The sequence below is a fragment of the Myotis brandtii genome, unplaced genomic scaffold (assembly GCF_000412655.1).
Source record: "Myotis brandtii unplaced genomic scaffold, ASM41265v1 scaffold104, whole genome shotgun sequence".
NCBI classification, from domain to species: Eukaryota; Metazoa; Chordata; class Mammalia; order Chiroptera; family Vespertilionidae; genus Myotis; species Myotis brandtii.
In genome coordinates this window covers 281,348-304,473 of record NW_005353497.1, presented here as the reverse complement: position 1 = coordinate 304,473, position 23,126 = coordinate 281,348, and the positions used below count along the sequence as shown (strand labels likewise).

The 23,126-nt window shown below is 39.6% G+C and overlaps 1 long non-coding RNA gene across 2 annotated transcripts; it reads left to right on the top strand.

The window, feature by feature from the left end:
• Positions 1-1,329: 1,329 nt before the first annotated feature.
• LOC102246263 lies at positions 1,330-21,049 on the top strand. 2 transcript variants are annotated; one of them, XR_312998.2, is made up of 5 exons: positions 1,330-1,629; positions 2,351-2,442; positions 4,740-4,868; positions 14,660-15,113; positions 20,720-21,049. It is a non-coding gene; the product is annotated as an uncharacterized LOC102246263 (long non-coding RNA). The 2 variants fall into 2 exon arrangements; XR_001361702.1 differs by lacking the exon at positions 1,330-1,629 and having other exon boundaries at positions 2,283-2,442.
• The last annotated feature ends 2,077 nt before the right edge of the window (positions 21,050-23,126 follow it).

Sequence of the window (23,126 nt, the reverse complement as noted above, 5' to 3'; positions counted from 1 at the left end):
TGGCTATTCATCATTATTAAATGACTATAAACAGACTAATATAAGAAGAATGAAAGATGATCCCCTCCCCTTCACAAGTAATAAAACCATCTCCTCTTTGCCCTTCCACGCTACCAGAATCTCTGAATTCCATAACTTCAAACACTCTAAGTATAATTTTTAAAAGTGATATCTGGTTTTGGTCAGTAAAAGTTTTAATTTTAATCTTCAAAAGCATTTCTATCATGACGAATTTTCTTTTATCCTTAAAATTTTAATTTATAAATGCTTAGCTCTATAGGATCATTCATAACACATAAGTGTGAATCTTTTGTTCTTATTTGTAAGTAGAGTATTATGGATTGAAGGTTGGTATCCTGCCAAGTTCATATGTTGAAGCCCTAAGTCCCAAAGTGGATGATATTGGGAAGTAGGGCCTTTGGGAGATGAAGTCATAAGGGTGGGGTCCTCAATGAGATTAGTGCCCTTATGAGAAGAGAGTTGGGAGCTCTCCCCAACCCCCAATCCTGACCACTCCTTCACCCTTGCCTCCTCCACCCCCACGCCTCCCCACCTCCCAACAATCCCCTACCCTCAACTCCCTGTCCCGCTCCCAACACACCATCTCCAAGGCAGGAAAAGAGCTCTCACTAAGAACCTGACCATGCTGGCACCCTGATCACAACTTCCAGCCTCCAGAACTATGAGAGATAAACGTCTGTTGTTTAAGTCACCCAGTCTGCGCTATTTTGTTATAGTAGCCCAAGCTGACTAAGACATATGGGTTCCCTTTACCATTGACTATAAAAAGGAAACCAAGGGGAAATGCAAGTTGATTGAAAAAAAGAATAGTAAAAGCTGTACATATAAAAATAGTAAAAGCTATATGCCTCTTATAACTTCTCATATAAACCCACATGAATTCATTTTATGTGATTTATTTTAAAAAGTTCCAATCAGGTTGATATTTTAAAATAATCAAGTTAAAAGTAGCTTTGGAAGGATTATTCAAAGACAGATAAATATCCTAAAATAAATACTACTCTGAAATTTGCTATCCGAGCAACCCAGCATGGAGTTCCTGAACTTTTGGAGTCTTCCTCCCTTGCTGAAATTTCACAGCCTTACACTGTCGGGGACCTGCCATATCTTTTATGTTAGCTCCACCATCAAGACTTGAAACTAGATGTGTTTGTGTGTGTGTGTGTGTGTGTGTGTGTGTGTCCAAATCTTCGTCCTTTGGGGGTACCACAATGCACACACAGGTAAAGCACCCAATACACAGTTGTGGGTTGAGGGTTGTTTGTGTATTTTCTTTATACTGGTTAATCCTAAAGACACCACACAGCTCCTACAGAATGATGGGGGCAAAATCAGAGCAGATAGATTAAAGTCAGTGCTAACAACTTGCTAATGGTTCTAATTGGTCTCTCCATGATGTGTGAATTACTCTGAGTAACCTGCTTTTCTAGACCTGATAATTATGGCTCTATTTACTTCTATTTATTTCCTCCTTGGGTCTCTCCTTAGGGTATGGATTTTTCTTTTATCTCACTTTCCAAAATTGGGCAGACAGAAGATGAAAACAGGGGACATAGTCATTTGAAGCATGGAATGTTAAGAACCCATAACCAAGAGACTCAGCCACAGGTAAGAGAGAAGGATGAAGGAGAGGGAGGGGGGCTCCAGACCCCCAGGTAGGGTCAGCTAAGCCCCCCAGGCTGTCTCCCCTCTCCTTCTCAGGGTCATGGCCTTGCCCAGTCACTGGAAGTTTGCTCTCTAGTGTGGAGCCCTCATCCCCAGGTCACACAGCAGCTCCACCACTGTGGGTGGAACAGATGAAGTCACCTGGTGCTTACTGACACCCGCTTGGAGTATTGTCCTGCTTCCAGCTTATATGTGCTAATAGTATTGCTATGTCACATGCTGGTCTTGTCTCTCTAATGGACTGTAAGCTCTGTGAGAACTGGAGGCTTTGCTGCTCCCTGTAGGCTCAGCCAGACAGCAGGGTCTCCTGCAGCCTCAGAGGTTAGGGAGTAATCAAGTTGCCATGACATTGCTGTGTGGGCTCCTCTTAGTAATGATGGAAAGCAAATATTGACGTCCAGACATTTCAGCCACAATGATACTGACAGAGGATGTGGCTAAAAGAAGAAAAAGAGCGCAATTCGTGTGTGTGTGTGTGTGTGTGTGTGTGTGTGTGTGTGTGTGTGAGAGAGAGAGAGAGAGAGAGAGAGAGAAGAAACAAACAAAATCTTCATTACCGTAGAGAGAGAGAGAGAGAGAGAGAGAGAAAGAAAATCTTCATTACCATATTTTCACCTCTATCTCAACTTTACCTCTTTGAACACAGCCTTTCCTTTTCCGACAGCCTTTCAGAAAGTGAAGCAATTCTGAGGAGATAAATGGAAGCAGTCAAGTTGCAGCTCCCTTCACCATATTGAAGAACCCCTAAAACAACCGGTAAGTCATTACTTCTCATTATACTTCAGATTAAAAAAGCTCTGCTGGTTCTGATGTTATGGACTGATTTCAGATACAATTATTGAGAACTAACATTTTTAAGGGCTAATAAAAATACTGCTCTTGTGGAGATATAAACAACTTGCTGGTTTCAGATCAGATGCTAAAAGGGAGAAAGGAATGAATGGGGGAATTCCAAAATAAATGGTTCAAATAGTTTTGGGGTGTTGGCATATAATCAGAAAGTTTTCTAAACTCCCCCTCATGCTTTAACTGATTTGGTCCCCCCTCCCCCCCCATAAAATGCTAGGGAGGTGTTGTTATTATAAACAGCTCCATCTTCTAGATGCAAAATCTCTAAATGCAAAACAATAAGGTTAAGTTATCAGGACAAAGCCAAGGTTACCTAGCTAATAAGTGACAGGGCTGGCACTAGCTCTTAGACTTGGTACTTAGACTACACCATACGGATGGTGACCACTGGGCGTAGAAAAGAACACTTTTATCTTCAGGAATCTACTGAGTGGTAGGCAGCCTTAGTACACTGTCCACCTCCTCCACGGTCTCTATCACTGGTGAGGGTCCAGAAGAGGATTAGCACTGTGGGTCCATGATACCTGCTGGCTACTCAGAAGCCTGCTGTGGGTTCTCCTCGCCAGAAAACTATTACCGAGGTAGGAGATCACAGAGCAAAGGTGGCTAGAAGGCTTGAAACACGATAGCGTTTCCATGCTTCCTCACTTGTTCAATTGAATCAGTTCTTGGTCCTAAATAACTTTGTTGCTAAAGGACAGCTTTATCAACAAATACCCAGTATCAATGTAAGGCAACCATTAGCCTAAACCAGGGGTGGGCAACCCCTGGCACGTGTGCTAATCATGGCACGCCAGTAACTTTTGCTGGCACGCGAAACCCTCTCTTATAATCTTCCATTTACAATTTTTTTCTTAATATCAACTTTTTTATTTTTCAGATAAATTCAGTGTAGGTGCATCTTAGATAAATAAATAATTTTACATAACAAGTTATCTTAAAGACCATAGACATGGATTGACGAGAGAGGGGAAGAGCAATTTCTATGCATCTGCCTTTAACTCTCCCTTCCTTCCTAGATCCGAACAGTGTTTTGGTTTCATTCACATATGCTTGTGAACCTTTGTTCTCAGTGATGAATTTTGTTAAGTCTCATAATAGGAGTAGCCTGACAGATGAAAGTAGTAACTCGTGCATATCTCGGTCATGAAAGAAATATAAACCTGATGTAAAATCTCTGTCATCAGTGATGCAGCAGCAAAAGTCCCACTGATAATATTAAACGAAGTCATAAAGTTTTCTGTCCGACTATGAGTGTACATGTATACATTAAAAAATAAAATGTATTTTTCATCATCATATACTGATGATGAATTTTATTATTTCTTCAAGGTTCTTCACATACGTACACCTTATTCACATATGTACACCTTAAGAGATATCAAGTAGGTGTAACATGTTCTCAAAAAATTAGGGTTGGCACGCAGAAGAATTTTGAGTCAGAGATTTTGCTGGTTTTGGCACGCACTCACAAAAAGGTTGCCCACCCCTGGCCTAAACATTTATAACACATTCACTAATTTGAAATAGCAGCTTTATGTTTTTCCTGTGGTTTCAGACTATGGTTTCTTAATCTCTGTGTGTATGTGTTCCTACAGATAGATCCCTCTTTAACCTTCCCATGTAGAAACATAGCTAGATGGGGTGCAACCCCTTTCAATGCTTCACATCACCATCAGAAATTGAACCCATGTGGCAGAAAATATTTCATTTAAATATGACAGTGCCAAAGTTCTCCCCACTCTCAGCTACAAAAGAGCTGTGACCTTTTATTGGCAGGAAATCACCTAGAGATGCGCTGTTATGGCACCACAGCTGTAACCCACACCCCTGGAGTTTACCTGAGGTTCAGAGTGGCCAATAAGCTGTGGACCTCCATGGTGTCACCTCAAGTGGGGGTTGAGGAAAGAGCACGTTGTAGGTGATAGTGATTGTGGGCTTTGATACAGAATATGTGCTAGTTCTATTAACCAGTACCACAAGCACCTGGAGAGCAATCCTGTGGTGGCCATCTGGGTTGACCACCACAATCCTGTGGGTGAGGGATTCAACACTGATTCTATAGATCTGGGCTCCAAGTGAGAGGCGCTGCCATTTCTACTGGATGGGATGCCTCTGAAGACAGACAAAATGCAGTGCCAAACTTCTGTGAGAAGGGTGAGGACCCTTCACCCTGGGGCCGACCTACTGTCATCCCCTCTTAGGTCATAAGCAGAAGAGGCCATCAAGTTAATCAACAGAAGATTCAAGATTTAAACCCAGGGTTTTCTAATTCCAGGATATGACTCTTCCATGATGCTTATTGAGCAAAGAGCGAGAGGTCACATTCTAAGGTACTGGTTGGGGGTTGGGACTTAAACATATGAATGGGGAGCACAATTCAACACATTACAACTCATTTAGAAATTTATTGTTATCCCCATTTACAGACTATGAAATGAGGCCCAGTGAGGTTAAGTATTGAGCTCAAAGTAGAATAACCAGTGAGTTGCAAAGCTGGGATTCGAAACATGGTCTAATTCTAAACCACAGTCTCTTCTCATTATATAAGCAAAATACCTTTATTTACAGTCTCTGTCTTATTTCTCCCAGGCTTAGTAAATACTTGTCAACGTATTGAGTCTGGGCCTTTTCACTATTATGTAATGATTTACTTCCATTTCAAAATATTTACTGAGTGCCTGCTATTACTATAAGTATTTCAGGCACTGGGTTCAAAGATGACTTGACACATGGATCAGGTTGCAAGGCACTTAACATTTAATGGAAGAGACAGACTTATAAGCAAGTCACTATTTCATAAAGAAACATTAAGTGGCCCGACTGGCGTGGCTCAGCGGTTGAGCGTTGACCTTTGAACCAGGAAGTCACAGTTCGATTCCCGGCCAGGGCACATGCCCGGGTTGCAAGCTTGATCCCTAGTGTGGGCATGCAGGAGGCAGCCTATCAATGATTGTCTGTCATCATTGATGTTTCTCTCTCTCTCTCTCTCTCTCTCTCTCTCTCTCCCCCTTCCTCTCTCTGAACTCAATAAAAATATATTTAAAAAAAGAGAGAAACATTTAGTGTTAGGTGGAGATTCAAGCAACTCTGCTGTGGGGGGATTAATACTAATCGGTGGAATCCAGCCAATAATTTTTGTATCCTTACATATATAACAAGGGACTAAGGGAAGGACATTTAACAGACACACTTTCCTCCCTCATGGGACTATTGGAGAAGTCCTATCCACTAGGAATTGACTTCTGAAAGAGTATCAGCTTTGAAGAAGCCTGGTCTCAGCCTTTCTCTCTGTTGAGGTCGTTCAACCTCTCTCAGTGAGTAGGTCTGGTCATTGAGACACTGAATCTTAGCATGAAAGTAAGTCCCTTCTCTGAGACAAATGATGAAGTTTCCACAAGAAAATAGGAGGACATTTCCTTCCTTGCCAGGCTCACCCTGAAGGTCACAAATCTGCCCTTTGCTGCGGGAAAGTACACAGTAGGTTGAACAAAGCTAATAATTTCTTTACTCCCGCTACCAAAGTCAGTCTGCTGGATGAAATATTTCCAACAAAGGCACTTTTTTCAAAGCCATGTTATATACAGTCCCTTACCTTTGAAGTTATCAAATAAACTAGTTACATAGAAACTACATGACCACATAGCCCTCTCAAAATGTATACATGCACCATACCCTGATATGTCAGAAACTCTTAATGAGTAATAATGAAATTCTTTGGAAAAGAAGATCTTCTTGCAGAAATGAAAACATCTGATTTCAAAATATTTGTAAAATCAGATTACTTACGTTCTGAAATTCCCAGATAGCATAAGTGTAAGAATCAGAGCAAGAGAGATGGAGTTGGGGGACACTTCATTTTTAAAAAAGAAACTACAGGACTTCCACTCTCTAGTTTAAGCTACATGTGGCAGAAAAGGGCTACTTAGTACTTAGGGTTCTATCTCAAATATCTTCAAGCCTCTAAATTCTCCTTGATAGGCAGTTTGCAAATAATTACAGTTTATTTATGCATTCATCCAACTAACACTTATTGAATGGCAGAATTGTGTCAAGCACTGAGAAGGTTTTGAGGCTGTCAGACTGCTGGCTATGGTGATGCCAATGTCAATGTTAACAACAACATAGACTAAAATGCCAGCAGTTGCATAGTAAGGCCCATCCTTTGTCGTATTTGTGTCTGGTGTGGATGGGACTACCATTCTGTATTAGGCTGATGTAATATCAAAGTTAAAGGTTCACTCAGGCCTTCAAGAAGAAGAGTGGTAGATATAAAGTTCTCAGGGAAACATAGCCTTGCGTTGGAGGCAAGCTATGTCAGTAAGAGAGAAAACTAAGAAAGAAATAAGTAAAAAAAAAATCTTTCTCCCAACAGAAAAACCCTCAGTACAAATATGCAAGTTTTTGGAGTAAGCAGACACTAAGTATAATACAAGTTTCTTTTGCATCTGTATTAGTTATGATGCATTTGGCTGTAAAAACAGATAGTACACTAAAAAAATGGCCTAGATAATGACATTTATTACTCACATGAAATCTGGAGATCAGATGGTTTCTGGGTCTTTAATTCAGTAGCTCAACAAGTTCATTGGGGAACGCACATTTTTTTCACCTTTCTATTATTTCATTCTCATTGTGTTGGCTATTGGCTCCAGACACATTCCCTCACGGTTGCATGATGGCTATAGAAGCTCTAAACATCATATCCTCACAAAACTACATCCAGCCCCGGCCAGTGTGGCTCAGTTGGTTGAGCATCATCCTATGCACTGAAAGGTCGCAGGTTCAACACCAGTCAGGGCATATACCCAGGTTGCTAATTCAGGGTGTTAATCTCCTCCTCTCCTCTCCTCTCCTCCTCTCTCTCTCCACATACCCAGGTTGCCGGTTCAGGGTGTTGATTGATCTTTTCTCTCTCTCTCTCTCTCTCTCTCTCAATCAATAAAAACATATTTTTTTAAGAAACACTATATCCAATGGCTTCAGAAGAAACATCCTTCTTTGCATGTATTTTAAACACCACAGAGAACTTTTCAGAAGCTTCTTTTGCAGGCTTCCTCTCAGTCTCATAGGCCAGAATTATCAGTCACAAGCTTATTCCTAAACCAATCACTGACAAAGGAAATGGAATTACCATGAACCATCAAGATTGAACCCTTCGGGCTAGTGAGGAGTCAAATACGCCCTTCCCCCACGAAGAACATGGCTGATTCCTGAACAAAATGGGAATATCTGTGGTACAGAGACAGGCCCGTCCTTGGTAGGAGGGAATGGATGTAAGGGAGGCAACCAGAGGGACCCCCACAGCAGCATCACAAAGCAGGCAAGGAGCAGTTCCATGAAGGGAACCTTCTCTGATGATCACTGGACTTGACCTTGCTCCACAGATGAGCTTATCTTACAGGAATGAGTTCTGCTGATCTTTAGGATAGCTTCTAAGGACACGCTGTGCTGTATATTCTGCTGGTTCATATTACACCACCTTGACCTGAAGCCAAATTATGCATAAGAGTTCTAAAATGGTTTATGGCGAGGGCAGGCTGGCTGATGTCATTTGTCAAATGTGGCACTCTAGAATTACCTTACAAACATAAACCCATCCAAAGGCTTTTCCACATAATATTTACAGGAAAATGTGTTTTTGAAACAAGAATGAAACGCCCTATAGCTTACTCCACTTGGAAAACTGGACTAATGGACCCAATCCATTGTAGTAATGGTGAGAGGAGTCAGGGAATAGTGACCCGTGACCAGGTTTAAACTCAGTGAAAAAGGATAAATGGGTGGTATTTCTTGAGTTGGTCCTTCCTCGTAAAACTGAAATTAGAAGCTTCATTGTAATGGAGAAGTTTGTTTTTCATATGCATTTTACTCAAAGGTAGAAAAGACCATCTTAATATACTTTTTAAAATATCCCCAGTGTACCTAACATAGTGCTTTTTATGTAGTGCTGAAAAGCCATCATTTGATTAATTGATTACAGTGAGATTTCTTCAAGAAACGATCAAAACAAGAAGGGACTCCCAATATTGGGTGCCTTGGCAATGTTATTAGCACTAGAGCTGTCCCCTGAGTTTATATCGGGGGAACCCAAAGGAGGCTGCACACTGAGTCACCTGCAGCCTCTCAGCACCTGTGCCCTGGGCCACCCCACAGCTTCTGATCTGCTAGGGAGGGAAGCGTGGGTACAGACAGGTTTAAAGCTCTCCAGGATTCTAATGTGCAGCCAAGGTTGAACACCTGCATCAAAATCGCCTGGAGAGGTTATTAAACATCTTCGTTGTGCCCACGTTCAAGTTTCTGATCCAGTAGGTCCTGGGAAAGGCTCACTAATTTATGTTAATGAGTTTCCAGGTGATGTTGTTGCTGTTGGCCAACCCCCACTCTAGATCAGGATTCAGCAAACCCATAAACCCATATATGTTATGGGTCCATATAGCTTATCTTGCTAAAGGCCTGTTTTTGTATAGCCTATGAGCTAAGAATGGTTTTAGATTTTAAAGGGATGTTATAGAGACAAAAGAAACAACAATAACAACAACAACAACAAAAATACCCAAGAAGAATATGGAGCAGAGACTGAGTGGTCTGCAAAGCTTTAAAATAGTCAATAGCATGAGCTAAGAATGGATTTAGATTTTAAAGGGATGTTAAAACAACAATAACAACAACAACAACAAAAATACCCAAGAAGAATATGGAGCAGAGACTGAGTGGTCTGCAAAGCTTTAAAATAGTCAATAGCTGGCCTTTTACAAACAAGGTTTGCTGACTCCTGCTCTAGAGGATGATGAAGTCTGACTGATAAAAGGAAGAAGCCCAAAGTACAAGAGAAAAACTCTGATGGGAAAAACTGTTCTGGAAGGCCTGGGGGAACCTCTAATCACAGCTGTGTGCCAGGAGAATGACACCAGTGTGTTCATCCTGACGACAATGCTACTATTATCATCATACCCATTTTACAGATCAGGAAATTGAGGCTCAAAAGACATTAACTTACCAGTATAGAAAGCTAGTAAGTGATAGAACTACAATTCAAAGATTTCTACCAACCATTTCTATGTCCTGGAAAATGCTTAGAATTATGTTTAGAAAAGGCTGGAACTCCCAGAGAAGAGTCTAAAAGTAAAATAAGCACTAAAAACATTCCCCCTCCCCACCCCCAGCGGTTTAATTCAATTTGTTATTAACTGGTTGTTTCAGGCACTGTGCTACAAAGATACATGAAATAGTATCCCCGCCCTCACGGAACTTACTGTCTAAGGAGAGAAACAGACATGGGATGAAACCCATATAAAATCTGGCGAGGGCTTAAAGAACAGATTGGTGGGGCAGGGTTTCACAGAGCAGGGCCCTTTAAGGATACCAGTTTCCGGGAGGATAACACTCGAGGTTTCCTATCAGAGCACACAGCATTGATACTCCAATACAGTAGTCCCAATTACTTGTGGTTTTGCTCTGAGGTTTCAGTTACCCATGGTCAACCGCAGTCCAAAAATATTAAATGGAAAATTCCAGAAATTAACAAGTCATACGTTTTAAATTTCACACCATTCTGAGAAGTGTGATGAAATTCCTTGCTATCCTGCTCCATCCTACCAGGATGTGAATTATCCCTTTACCAAACATATCCATGAGGTACACACAGAACAATAACATCTTTTGAGAGAGAGAGAGATCACATTCTTACAACTTTTATTAGAGTACTAGTATATTGTTATAATTGCTCTATTTTATTAGTTATTATTAATGTCTTAGTGTGCCTAATTTATAAATTAAAACTTTATCATAGGTATGTATGTATAGGAAAAAACATAGCATATGTAAGATCTGGTACTAGCTGCGGTTTCAAGCATCGACTGAGGGTCTTGGAAGGTAACTCTTTCGGATACTGTATAGGCAAGTCCCAAATGGAAGAATTTTACCAGCTTGCAGAATCTCCCAGGGCTCTGCAGACTGCAGAGCTCACTGCACCTCGGTCTCTGGCTGTACAAAGGAGACATCTAGGCAGCTAATAGAGAGAAGGCCCTGACTAGGAACAGCCAGTGACCACAGCAGTTTATGACAGTAAATGTGGGTCCGATTTCAGTGAAACGACAAACTATTCTATTTCATGGTTTTATGTAGTCATTTCTAAGCAGAGTTATTAAAAGAAGGGCTTATTTAAGGTAATGATTAGTCTGTTGATGGCCGGGGAGAGTCGTAAGTGAACATGTGATAATGATACAAGGGTTGGGTTTCATGCGGCCACTTTTGGCCAGAGCAATCTCAAACCACCAATTTTATGTATATATGACTTGGCATGCTGAGATGAGGGAGCAGGCAGGATTCACCATCATTCCCTGATCTTATTTTCAAGAGACTGATATTTTCACTTCTCCTTTGAATTTGCTTCTTAATGGTCAAGGTACAGATGAAAGCATTCGGCAAGAAACACTTTCCTGATTGACTAGTACTGTGTTCAGAGCTACAGAGATAGTAAGTAAAACGGAGACTTGTGCACAAGGAATTCATAGCCTGGACTCGAGGAGAGAAAGGCATGTGGACAGATTATTTCAGAACAATTCAGTAAATACGGAGGTTAAGTCAGAAGAAAACAACCTTTCCAGGAATCCTGTCCAGAAAGCTTGCTTCTGAAGTCTGATGGCCATCCCTTTGACGGTGCGTGTGTGTGCGTGCGTGTGTGTGACAGTCTGTTTGTTTGTTTTTTACTGCAAACCACATACTTAACCCATCAGGCTTAACCTGGCTTTTAGTAATTTAGGTATCATCTTAGAGAAATTGTATCATCCGTTGCTTACCTGCCCCTGGGGAGGTAAGTTGAGAATAACTTAAGGGCTTGAGCCCAGAGAATGTAATGGAGATTACTGTTCTAAAAAAAACTGACTGTTTATATGGAAACATTCGAATCTAGAATCTTCCATTTAGATCAAGCATTCCATTTTTATTTCATATGCTACTTTTCAAAACTTGGGAAAATAATATATTAATATTGTAAATATTTTTGGAAAATAAAAAAAAGTACAAAGAAGAAAAAAATCATTTCTATGAGTATAACACAGATTTAATATTTTGGTATGTCTCCTTATAAATTTTTTTCTATGCATATATAGATATATAGGTTTCAGGTAACTGGAATTACACTGTATTTACAGCTATATACACAGGTTTTTTTGTCAGTTAATATTATTTCATATGAATTTTCTCATTATTTCATAATTTCATTAATTATTTCCCATTTCATGATTTAATTATCTTAATCATTCTATTTGGACCTCTATTTTTCCTCCAGTTTTTGGCCATTTGAAATAATGTGATAAAAATAATGTAATACAAACAGCCTTGCCGTGGTTTGCATGGGAACTTTAAAGGATTTTGGCACCTATTGCCAAAATGCTTTCCAGAAAGTCTATACCTTTGCCACTATTAAGTATTATTACCTTTGAAATATGTACTAAAGATATAGATCAGAGTATCTCCTTTTAATTTCCTTTTATTACTAGTAGTGTTGACTATTCGCAATCCGGGACCACTGGCTCCTAACTGCTCACCTGCCTGCCTGCCTGCTCGCCCCCAACTGCTCCCCCCCAACCCCAGCTGGCCTTCTTGCCCCCAACTACCTCCCCTTGCCAGCCTGCTCACACCCAACTGCCCTCCCCTCCTGGCCTGATCACCCTAACCGCCTCTGCCTCAGCCCCACCACCATGGCTTTGTCATAAAGGACGTCCAGAAGGTCTCCCGGAAGGTCTCCCAGTCTAATTATCATATTACCCTTTTATTTGTATAGATTCCTTTCTTAAATGTGGGGAAGAGAAATATTCATCTACATTTTCTTTTAGCTTTTTCATTACCACCTTTCACTATCTACATTTACCTCATAAGCTTCTGGAGTTTAGTTTGGTTTATGGAATGTGGTAAGAATCATGCAGGTATCATTGAGAGAACATCCCCATCGAAGGCAACATTTCAAGACCAGGAAGTCTCTTTCATTCTCTGTAAGTGAAATTCAGTAGGAATTCAACAGCACAAAAAATCAAAATTAAGAGGGCCAACCTTCTATCTTACTGATCTGAAAATGCAAACTCATTATTATCCAAATGCAAATTGTGTATTAGACAAATTCTTACAAAACCTGGAGCATGCAGGAAAAAATAATAGAGGGCCCTAGATATTCATTTATTCAATGCATATTATTGAGTGCCAAGGTGCACCAGAAACTGTGCTGGGTTGGGAAGCATCTGGAATTACAATTTCAGTGTTTGAGGAAAGGGCACCAGTATGTGCAACACTATGGAGCATAAAAAGATTGTCAATTTAATATACTTCATACTTTTGCAAGAAGCAAGTCTTCTCAAATATAACTAACTCAGCAATGCCTCATTACAGGACATAGCAATGTTATGAGGGAATGCAGTGACAGAAGTCTCTGGGGAGAGGAAGAGCAATATTTTATCAAGGCTTACCCAAGACTGATACTACCTTTTTGATATTATAGTGTTAGAAAGTTATACTACATTGTAGGTTGGCAGTAATATCCCAAATGTAGAAAATATTTTGCAAAACTATCAAATTCCCCTTGGGATTATCCACCCACACATCTCCGTAGTCTAGGTTCTTTTTCTGGTATCAAATTAGAAGATGTTATCTTGACCCACTCTAGAACTGACTTCACTGAATGATGCCTGGGGCTTTTTACCGAGGGCGGGACAGCCGTATGAAGCTCATTGCTGCATCTGTCATAGAAATAAGGATCCTGTCTAACAACTCAATCACCCCTCATGTGTTATTCCATCCTCAAACTTTTCTTCCTTCTCTGCCTTCCTACCTCCTTTCTTTTATGAACTTCTGAATCCAGTTAATTTAAATTAAGTTCTAATGACATTAACTACATAGAGCCATGCACCTCAGCCATCTTGACTTCCTGCCCCTTTTTTAAATTCCTTAGTTCTAATTTATTTTCACTTGTGTTATTTTGTTTCCCAATTGTATTTTGGGGATGTGGCCATTTGTTCTGATTCCATTCTTGCCAAATAACATTTTAATAAATAGTTACTTCCTAGGTACCTTGATATCAAGAAGAACAGCACTGGCAGCAAAGGTTTTACCCTTTGCTGGGCAATGGATAGAATTTGTGAAAGCAATGGTTGCCTGGAGCTGTGTGAAGAAGGAAAGGAGTGCAGTGCTTGATTAGCAATGTCTGCTCTGAGCACAGTAGGAGAAATTGTTGGCACTTCTACCAGGTTTTTTACTTCTCTGCCTTAAATAGAATACATGAATATAATAGTAACGAGAAATCATAAACAAGTTAGTAAATTACTTTCTGACTTATACAACAGTGATTTGTGAGTTTTATCAGTTTAATTTATTCTCCAAAGCATGAATATATCTCTGTAAAATAAAATAAAGTTTCTAAACTTTACTTAGAAATGGAATCTTTTTCATAAATCTTATTGGCACTGGCTTAATGAGTAGTTAAAAGGGGCTTCTTCCTAGGAGGGGAGATTTAAGAAACCTTTTCCCTAAATCTCTCTCCCACTGACTTTTCAATGCATGAAAATTTGCAATTAGAGATTCATTTTTTAGACTCTTAAAGTTAGCTCTTAATTACTCTTTTACTAAAAGATAAATAGTTCTTTAGAGGGGTAATATGTTAGCTCTTATGAGCTAATTAATTGCTAGTTAAAGAGAAGATGGGAGAGTAGTGATGGGGGATAGGAGGATATGAATAGCCATTAGAAGGAGGGATAGCAGAGCTAGATTTTGCTTATTTCACAGTCTTGCTTGGCTTAGTCCAACAGCTCACTTGAGAAAACCAATAAGTAAGCTTATCATTGCACCATTATTGGGCCTAAATAATGAGCCATGCAGTAATTCTCTAACAATGAGTTGAAGGGAATATACAGGCAACCACTAATGATCTAAATAACAACTTACCATATGCAGAGGGAGAAGTGTTGCATTTTTAGTAAATAATTTGTTATCCAACTTCTCTCAAATCTCACACATGTTTCCAAGAGGAATTTTAATTGGCGTATTAGGAGAAGTGGGTATTACCACTCATTCATTCATTCACTCACTGCTGCATTCTGTGAATAAACTGACAAATGTATTTCTGTGCTTACAGGTCTAGTACAGTGCGATGCTACTCAGGACGTAAATGTAATGGAGTCACAGTTCCCGCCTCTGGGTTGGGAGGTGAATTGTGTGTACAAGAGACAACAGGGGAAAATACTAGGCTGGATTAAAATCAAGTGCTAGGATGTTTGGGTCGGATTGCAAGCACTATAGAAATCCAGAAGCAAGGAAGAACACAAGGAAAAAATCAAAGAGCAGTCACTTCGAAAGAGATCGCAAGAAGCCGCTCTTCCTGTCTCGGGTGTCAGCAGTCAACTCTGCGGCTCCTATCTCCCCGGAAAGACTGAAATAAGACCGTGTGATAGTCCACACCTGCCCTGGACAAGTCCAGCACAGCCCACCCTGAGAACAGCCTAGGAACCACTCAGAGAAGAAAACCACCATGGACTCTGGAAAGTTCTAAAATAATTCCAAGTCAAAAGAGCAAGCAATTCCTATTCTTGGTAAGTTCTTTGTGCTGATTAAGAGCTTCATTGTTGTGGTCATCACTGTTCTGGAGAAAGCATGGGGCATGAGGATACGGGTTTGAGTGTAGCAGGTACAATCGCAATCCACAAAGTCAGGTTCACTTGTGTTCAAATACAGGAAACTATTGCTACAATCCCTTAATCTAACATATTTGAATGTATGGGCCAGTAGATTTGGTAGAATGTCCCTCAATTTGAGTTTTACAAATTGTTTCCTCATTAGTCATTAAATGTTACAGCTCAACTGCATTTCAGTTTTAGGCCCTCCTGTCCTGACGCTGGCTCCCGGCAGGGCTGGGCTGAGAGAACATCAGCCACATTGCTCCTGTTTCCCACAAACCTTGGTCCCTGGCCCAGGGGAGAACACGTAGGAATTTATTAGAAAGCAAACTGCCTTCCCCTCTACCCAGCCCTACTGAGTCTGGAACTCTCAGAGTAGGGTCTAGTGATCTTTGTTTTAATAAACTCACCAGGAGATTCTGATGCAAGATAAAGTATGAGAAGTACTGACCTATACCTACAGTTATTTTTCTTCCCCTTAGTGCACTGCTTCTCAAATTTTAACATAGTTCAGAATCACCTGGAGGGCTTTTTAAAACAGATTGTGGGCTCCCACCCACAAAATTTCTGAGTTGGCAGGCCCGGGAAAGGCCTGAGAATTAGCATTTCAGCAGGTTCCCAGGTGACGCTGATGCTGTTGGTCTGGGGACCACATTTCAGCGAATCATTGCCCCAGAGGTCTTAGCTCTATAATTCTCTTTCCTCTGTCTCTCCCAAGAAAATCCACCGGATTATTATGGCTAATGTACTGACATGTATTTTCTAGAACCTGCCCATATGTAGTCATTTCCAGTCCCGAACCATCATCACTAATGTGACATGAGCATTTACTAACGTTTTCGAGAGCCAAGGTTTGATCTCAGCCCAGAAATGCTTACGCTTTTCCATCCCAGGACCCTCCCCAGTTCAAGGGCTCCCACAGCGAGTCCATCTGTGGGGCACCCCACACGACTCAGAAAGAGAAAAGAAGCGCACTGTTCACCTGATCATCTCTAGTTTACTGTCAGCAGGCCAGGGCTCCATTGGCTTCTTCTCAGAACCCAGAGCTTTAGCAAAATTTGGTTCTTCAGAGAATACAGAGGAGTCAGAGAAAAGGGGATGGGCAGAACGGTCAGGGTCAAATAAATGAGCAAATACTTTGAGAGTCACTACTGTTTCTTTGAGGTGGAGACTTTTTGTCAGGACTTTGAGAGTCATTACTGTTTCTTTGAGGTGGAGACTTTTTGTCAGGGTTTGGGGCAGAAGGAGAAGCAGTTTAACCAATGAAATCTTGTGGCTTGACTTTTGGTTACAATATCCCCAGACTTCAGGAGAATAAAGTGGCCACCATCTCCTGTTCTTACTTAGTTATATTTAAATACACTTCTTCGTCTGAAGCAACATCAGGGTCACCCAGCCCTTGATTTCTTTATTTTCGTTCTTTACTTGGCCTCCTGAAGAGACTTTATTTATTTATGTATTTATTTATTTATTACTTATGTTTAATTACCACAGAACAATTACTTTAAGTTTGTAGGAAACAGCCACACTCCCAGGCAAAGAGCCACTCCAGAGAACTGCTTATCCTACATTAGGTCTTTTTTTTTCTTAAATAAAATTCTATTTTACTAAGTGACCCATATGGTTCTGGACGAAAGTACCTCCTAAAGAATATGCTGAATATTAGTTACCATAATTATTTGGATGGTTCAGCATCATTTATTAATACTTCCAAGCATTGCTATTATTAGGATAGTCCTGAGGGCTCCCAGCACATAAATAGGACTATTTCACTTAAGGCAAAACTGCAAAGACTTTTCTGCTGAAACAACACTCCTACTGCCACTACATTGACGGGTGTGGGTTTCTTTCCTTCTCCTTGTGCTCCAATAGAATGGGGTTACTTGTGTTCTTTAAGCACTTTCTGTGGTTTTCTACCTCCATCTTTTACTCTTCCCAATGCTAAGCACAATACCTTATTCTTTGTAAGCATTCAATAAGTACTTATTGAGTAGAATCGAATTAAAATAAATAATAGAAACTTCCAATTAAAGATTAGAATGAAGACTCTTCTAATCCACTCTTCTATGTGAAACCAATAACAACAACAAAACAATAACAACAAACCCCAGAGAAGAACATGAACTAAGGAAGAAGTGCCAGGGAACAATAGTCTACGCAGAATAGCTGTCAAACACAGTAACATGAGGACCACACATGGGGGGCACAGCAAGAAGGGGCTGACAACCACACAGAGCTGGAGGAGCACATGGATTTCTTCAAAGTAGTTGGCCGTGCTGAGGGCCAAACCATTATTCACTTTCTATAGCAGTAGCTCTGGCAGGGGGGAGGTGGGTTGTGTGAGTATCCCAAACCTAGATTAACATCACAGGCAGATGGGAGATGAGGGGCTGAATGATAACCTGTGTGGTCCTGCCATTTCTATAAGAAGAAGAAGTAAGTGACAATCAGTTCAGAAACTGCTGATAATAGACAAAGAAAATAATCAGGAACAATAACCACTAAATCACCACTTTAAAAAAACAACAACAAAACATGGCATACAAGGGACTAATGAGCTTTCAGCTTACCCCAAAGGTGGCTCTAGAACATTAGCATTTGAGAACATGCAATGTAGAAATGCATGTATGTGGTAGGAAATAAAGTCCTAAGCCCAAGCCATCTTCTGTCAGTATTCAGTTCATGAACCCTTCCCAGACAATTTTTGTAAGTAATTGGTCCGCAAAGAATTGGTCCCAGTCAAAATTGAGTAATAATCACAAAGCAGCCACAAAGAAAACAACACATGGTAAGCAAAAATCAGATAAAAAATTCCCCAGAGGAAGACATGCCACAGAATGTTTCCTCTAGATATCAACTAAATTAAAGATGTGATCTCCAGAAATAATATAAGCAGATATCAACTAAATTAAAGATGTGATCTCCAGAAATAAGAATATAAGCGGAAATAAAAGTGTTCATATACAAGGTGAAAGGAGATAAAGAGTGAGCAGTCAAAGCTTTGGAAAGAATAAAGAGAAAAATAAAACCATTACTGATACAGAAGCCAAAAGAGAAGCAGAAAAAGAAACCAATAGTAAGGGAAAGGACACAATTAAGAAGACTGTGAGACAAAAGGGAACACACAGAAGACAATGGAAAGCTATCCTTGCCATATTAGATGAAAAGAACAGATTAAAGAGAAAAGAGAAAGTGCTAAAAGTATAATAGAAAACACTTTGAAAGATGATGAAGACATGAATTTCCTGACGTCACCTTCTTCAGGTCTTTGCTTAAATGTTACCCATCAGTAAGGTTTGCCCTGGTGGCCATATTTAAAATAACTACCTGGGGTTGATCTCCCTCCCTACTTTATTTTTCCCATTGCAATACCTGAAATGAAAATTATACTAACTGGGGTTCACAGCATCTTAGACCCCACAGAGGAAGTATCCACGATCTTAGAAATTTATCTAAAATGAAACACAGAACAGGAGAAACCTTGTGAGAGAATAGCAAGCCATTTGACATATGTATAATTAGAACCCTAGAAGGGGGAAAAAGATAAAAATATTTGAAGAAATAATGGCTGAAAAATGTCTAAATTTGATGAATACTCTAAACTTGCAAATATAAACTCAATGAACCACAAATGAAATACAGAGAAAATCCTGCCAAGACACATCATGATCAAATTATTGAAAATAGTGATAAGTAAAAATCTTAAAAGCAGACAAGGATAGGGGAAAACATAATATAGAGAGAAGAAGAGAAATAAGGGAGAGAGCAGACTTCTTGTCAGAGCCAGAAGATAATGAAGTACTGAAAGAAAACCTCATCAATCTAGATAAAGGATAAAAAGCTATTCCAAAAATGAAAGTTAAATATAGACTTATTAAAAAGGGGACTAAAACCTGAAAGGTCTATGTTACAAATAGTGTTAAAAGAAGTTCTTCAGGCAGAAGGATCTGATACTAGAAGAAATGTGGATCAACACAAAGAAATAAAGAGCACTGGAAATGGTAAATATGTGGTTAAATATAAGATACTTTTTTTCACTTTTAAAATATCTTTAAATGGTAATTGACTGTTTAAAGAAAAGTAATAAGCTCTGAGATAATAGAAAAAAATATATGTTGGTCTCTGCCCTGGTTCCTGGCACAGAGCTCCTAAAACCATTGTAATTTCCTAAATGATAAGAGTACGAGGAGCATCTTTTGTTCTAGAATTTGGTCTTTGACCCCAGTTCCTGACATAGAGTTTTTAAATCCCTTGGAATTTCCAGGGTGATATCAGTGTCTTTTGTTCTAAATGAGGTGACTTTTTGTGGGCCCCTGGATAGGGGCTGGTCACAAAAAAAGACCAAGTCAAGAATAGAAGCTTCAAATTTTCAGCCTCCACTCTTCTCCCCCATTCTTCAGAGATGGAGTTGGAAACTGAATTAATAATCCATCGATCATGCCTATGTGATGAAGCCTCCACGAAAATCTCAAAATCATGAGGTTTGGAAAGTTCCCAGGTTGGTGAACATGTGCAGGTGCTGGGAGAGTGGCACACCTGGGGAGGGCATGGAGGCTCCGCACCCCTTCCCACACACCTGGCCCTATGCATCTTCTCCATCTGAATGTTCATTTGTGTCCTAAGGTGGTAAATAAGCAAACTGTTGTCCTGAGTTCTGCGATCTGCTCTGCACCTGTGAGTTATAGCCAATCTGTTAGAAGCCAGGTGACAACCTCAACTTGTGATTGGTATCTGAAGTGGGGAGGGGCGGTTTTTTAGGACTGAGCCCCTAACCTTTGTGATCTGATGCCATCTCCAGGTAGATAGTGTTAGAGTTGAGTTAAATTGTAGGACACCCAGCTGGTGTCATAGAATTACTTTCTGGGGAAAATCTCCACACAGCTGGTGTCAGAAGTCTGAGTGTGGTCGTAGTGTGAGAGTAAAGAGAAAACAGGTGGAGAACTGGGCTTTTCCCTACTCACATGTATTGTGAGGTTTATAACATATATAGAACTAAAGTAATCACAACAATGTTTGTTTGAGGGGAGAAGATGGAGTACACTGTTGTAAGGCTCTTAAAATATATGGCAAGTATTGTACATTTATTTGAAGGTAGACTGTGATAAGATAAAGATACAAAAGAAAGAGATGTATCTAACAAGTCAATAATGGAGAAAATAAAATACAAAAAAACCATTTTTTTAAAGCAGGAGAAATCAGGGGAAAAAAGCAAAGAATAGGTGGGACAAATAGAAAATAAATAGCAACAGAGTATGTAAACCTAACCACATTAATAATTGCATTACATGTAAATAATATATAATGTTTCTATAAGAAATCTGCCTTACATATGAAGATACTAGCAGGTTAAAAGTGAAAAAAATAAAAACACTGACCTAAAGAATGTTTAAGTGACTACAATAATATTAGACAAAAGAGACTTTACAACAAGGAAGGTAACAGGAGTACATAATACTTTTTAACTTGTTTGCTTTGGTTAATTCCTAGAGTTTGAAATGATTTTTTTTTACAATTTTGTCTAGTTTTATTGCTTTTGGGGGGGATAACATGTGCTGAGCTCCTCACTCGACCCTTCTGGAAGTCTCATCCCCTACCTGGAGTATTAGAAGAAGGATTGTTGAACTTAGTAAATGCCATTTACCCCTTGTTGTCCTAATGAATTACTTTGATCGACATCCTAATGTACAACCAACTTTGCACTCCTTGAATAATTCCTAATTATTCATGTTCTTTTATTCTTTAGTTAGTGTTATGCCCAGATCTCAAGATCCCCAAAGTCCACAACTAGGAGCCAGTTCGATGCAAAAGCAGAAGGTCCTTTTATTGAGCTAGCCAGCCCGACTCCCGCTCCAGGCCAACGCAGTGACCGGGAGCAGAGTGAGATGGCGTGAGAAACTCAGGGGCAGCGACAGGAAGCAGAGTGAGGTGGCGTGGGAAACTCAGGGTTTTAATAGGGGGGTGGAGTGAGGGGAGTGGACTGACTGTGGGCCCTGCCGATTGGCCAGGCGCAAGTCAGGTCTTGTTACACAGGATGTGGTCATCTCTATGGCGCGCACGTCCCTTGATTGTCATTGGTTAGTTTAAAATCCCGGGCGTGGCCAGCAGAAGCCTGGGCTTCCGAGAAGAAAGGCGTCTGAGCACGTGGCTCCTACCCCAACATGGAGGATACCGGCAAGATGGAGGGCGTAGCCTTCGCCCTTTCAGTTAGATTCTTTAGTTAGAAAATGCTAGATTCCATTTTCTGTATGAGTATATGATAAAATGTTGACCAAAAGTAAAAAATATTAACTACTTGGAAATTAAGAACCAAAGGACTTGTATGCATGCATATAAGCATAACCAATGGACACAGACTTTGAGGGAGGAGGTGTGTGAGGGCATGTGCGGAGGGGGGTAATGATAATATTCCAAGTTCTATGGAAAGTATGAAAAAGAGTATTTCGTACATGAACTTAAATATAATAATAATAATACATGGTCCTAATGCCTTTATTATTTTAGTAAGAAAAATGAAACGGAGAAATTTGCTTTCTATCTAGTAAATTAGAAAAAGAATAAGAAAACCTTATTTTGCAATTTAGGAAGAGAGAATTTACAAAAATAAAAAACTGAACCTAACCTATTGAGAAATAAAATTTAGTAGAACAATAAATAAATCTAAGTGCTAGTATTTCAAAGGAACCAATAAAATGTATAACCTATTGCTGACTTGCTTAAGGAAATAAGGAAGTAAAAATATTTTAAAAAATAGGGATGAGAAAAGAGACAAACTACAATGTAGGAGAGTTTTAAAAATATTATAATAGGGAATTACATGCAACTCTATGGATACAACTTTGCAAATCTGGAAGAAATGAATCATTTTCAGTAAAATATAAATGACCAAAATTAATCCAAGAAGGAGACATGAAAAACTTTGAGCAGACCAATTAATTACCACAGAAGACAATGGAAAGGTCAAAAAGATATTTTACTAAAAATGTTACCTATTCGTTTCAGGGCTGAAATCTATCTAACCTTTAAAGAATAGCTAGTTATATGTCATTTAAATGATTCTAGCCACAGTAAAAAATATTGAAGCTCCTGGTTCCTTTTACACAGCCAGCACAACTTTAATACCAAATTTTTTTAAAGGAGGTACCTAATCTCACTTATATACACATTTAGGAGTTGAGTCAGTATATATAAAGTCAAATATCTGGCTTCAATACTCAGTATTTATGTCACCTTAGCCAAGTTACATAATTTATTGGTGTTAACTTATTTATAAAATAGCAGTAATATTATCTCTTTCCTAGGGCTGTTATGAATATTAAACCAGATAATGCCTCTACAGAACTTGGCACAGAGGCTGGCATATAATAAGTCCTTAGTAAAGGCACAGTGGTTGGAGAATAGTGAAGGGAAAGACTTCAGGCAAAACAAGCTGGCACTGGGGAAGCCATGATGGATTTTTTTATCCATAGTAAATAGTTCAGTAAGTAGCTATTAGGGGCTTTCATTTAAATATTAGCATTTGATATTGTTTTTTCAGACTGTAAATAAACAGTTCAGGTTGTTGTAAACACCAAGACAAGTGAACAAACAAAACAAATGTTTAAAATTTTTAATTCTAGCCTTGGCTGGTGTGGTGCAATTGGTTGGATCATCATCTCATGCACTGAAGGGTCCCAGCTTTGATTCCTGGTGAAGGCACACAACCAGGTTGTAGGTCCCAAAAGGTAAAAGGTAACCGATCAATGTTTCTCTTCTCTTCTCTTCTCTCTCTCTCTCTCTCTCTCTCTCTCTCTCAACAATTAAAAAACATATCCTTAGGTGGGATTTTAAAAAAAGAATCTTTTTAAAACAAAACAAAATTTTGATTCTATGAGAAAATGCTTAGACATTATAACAAAGGGAAGCATTTTCATCTGAGAGGCATTAGTCCCG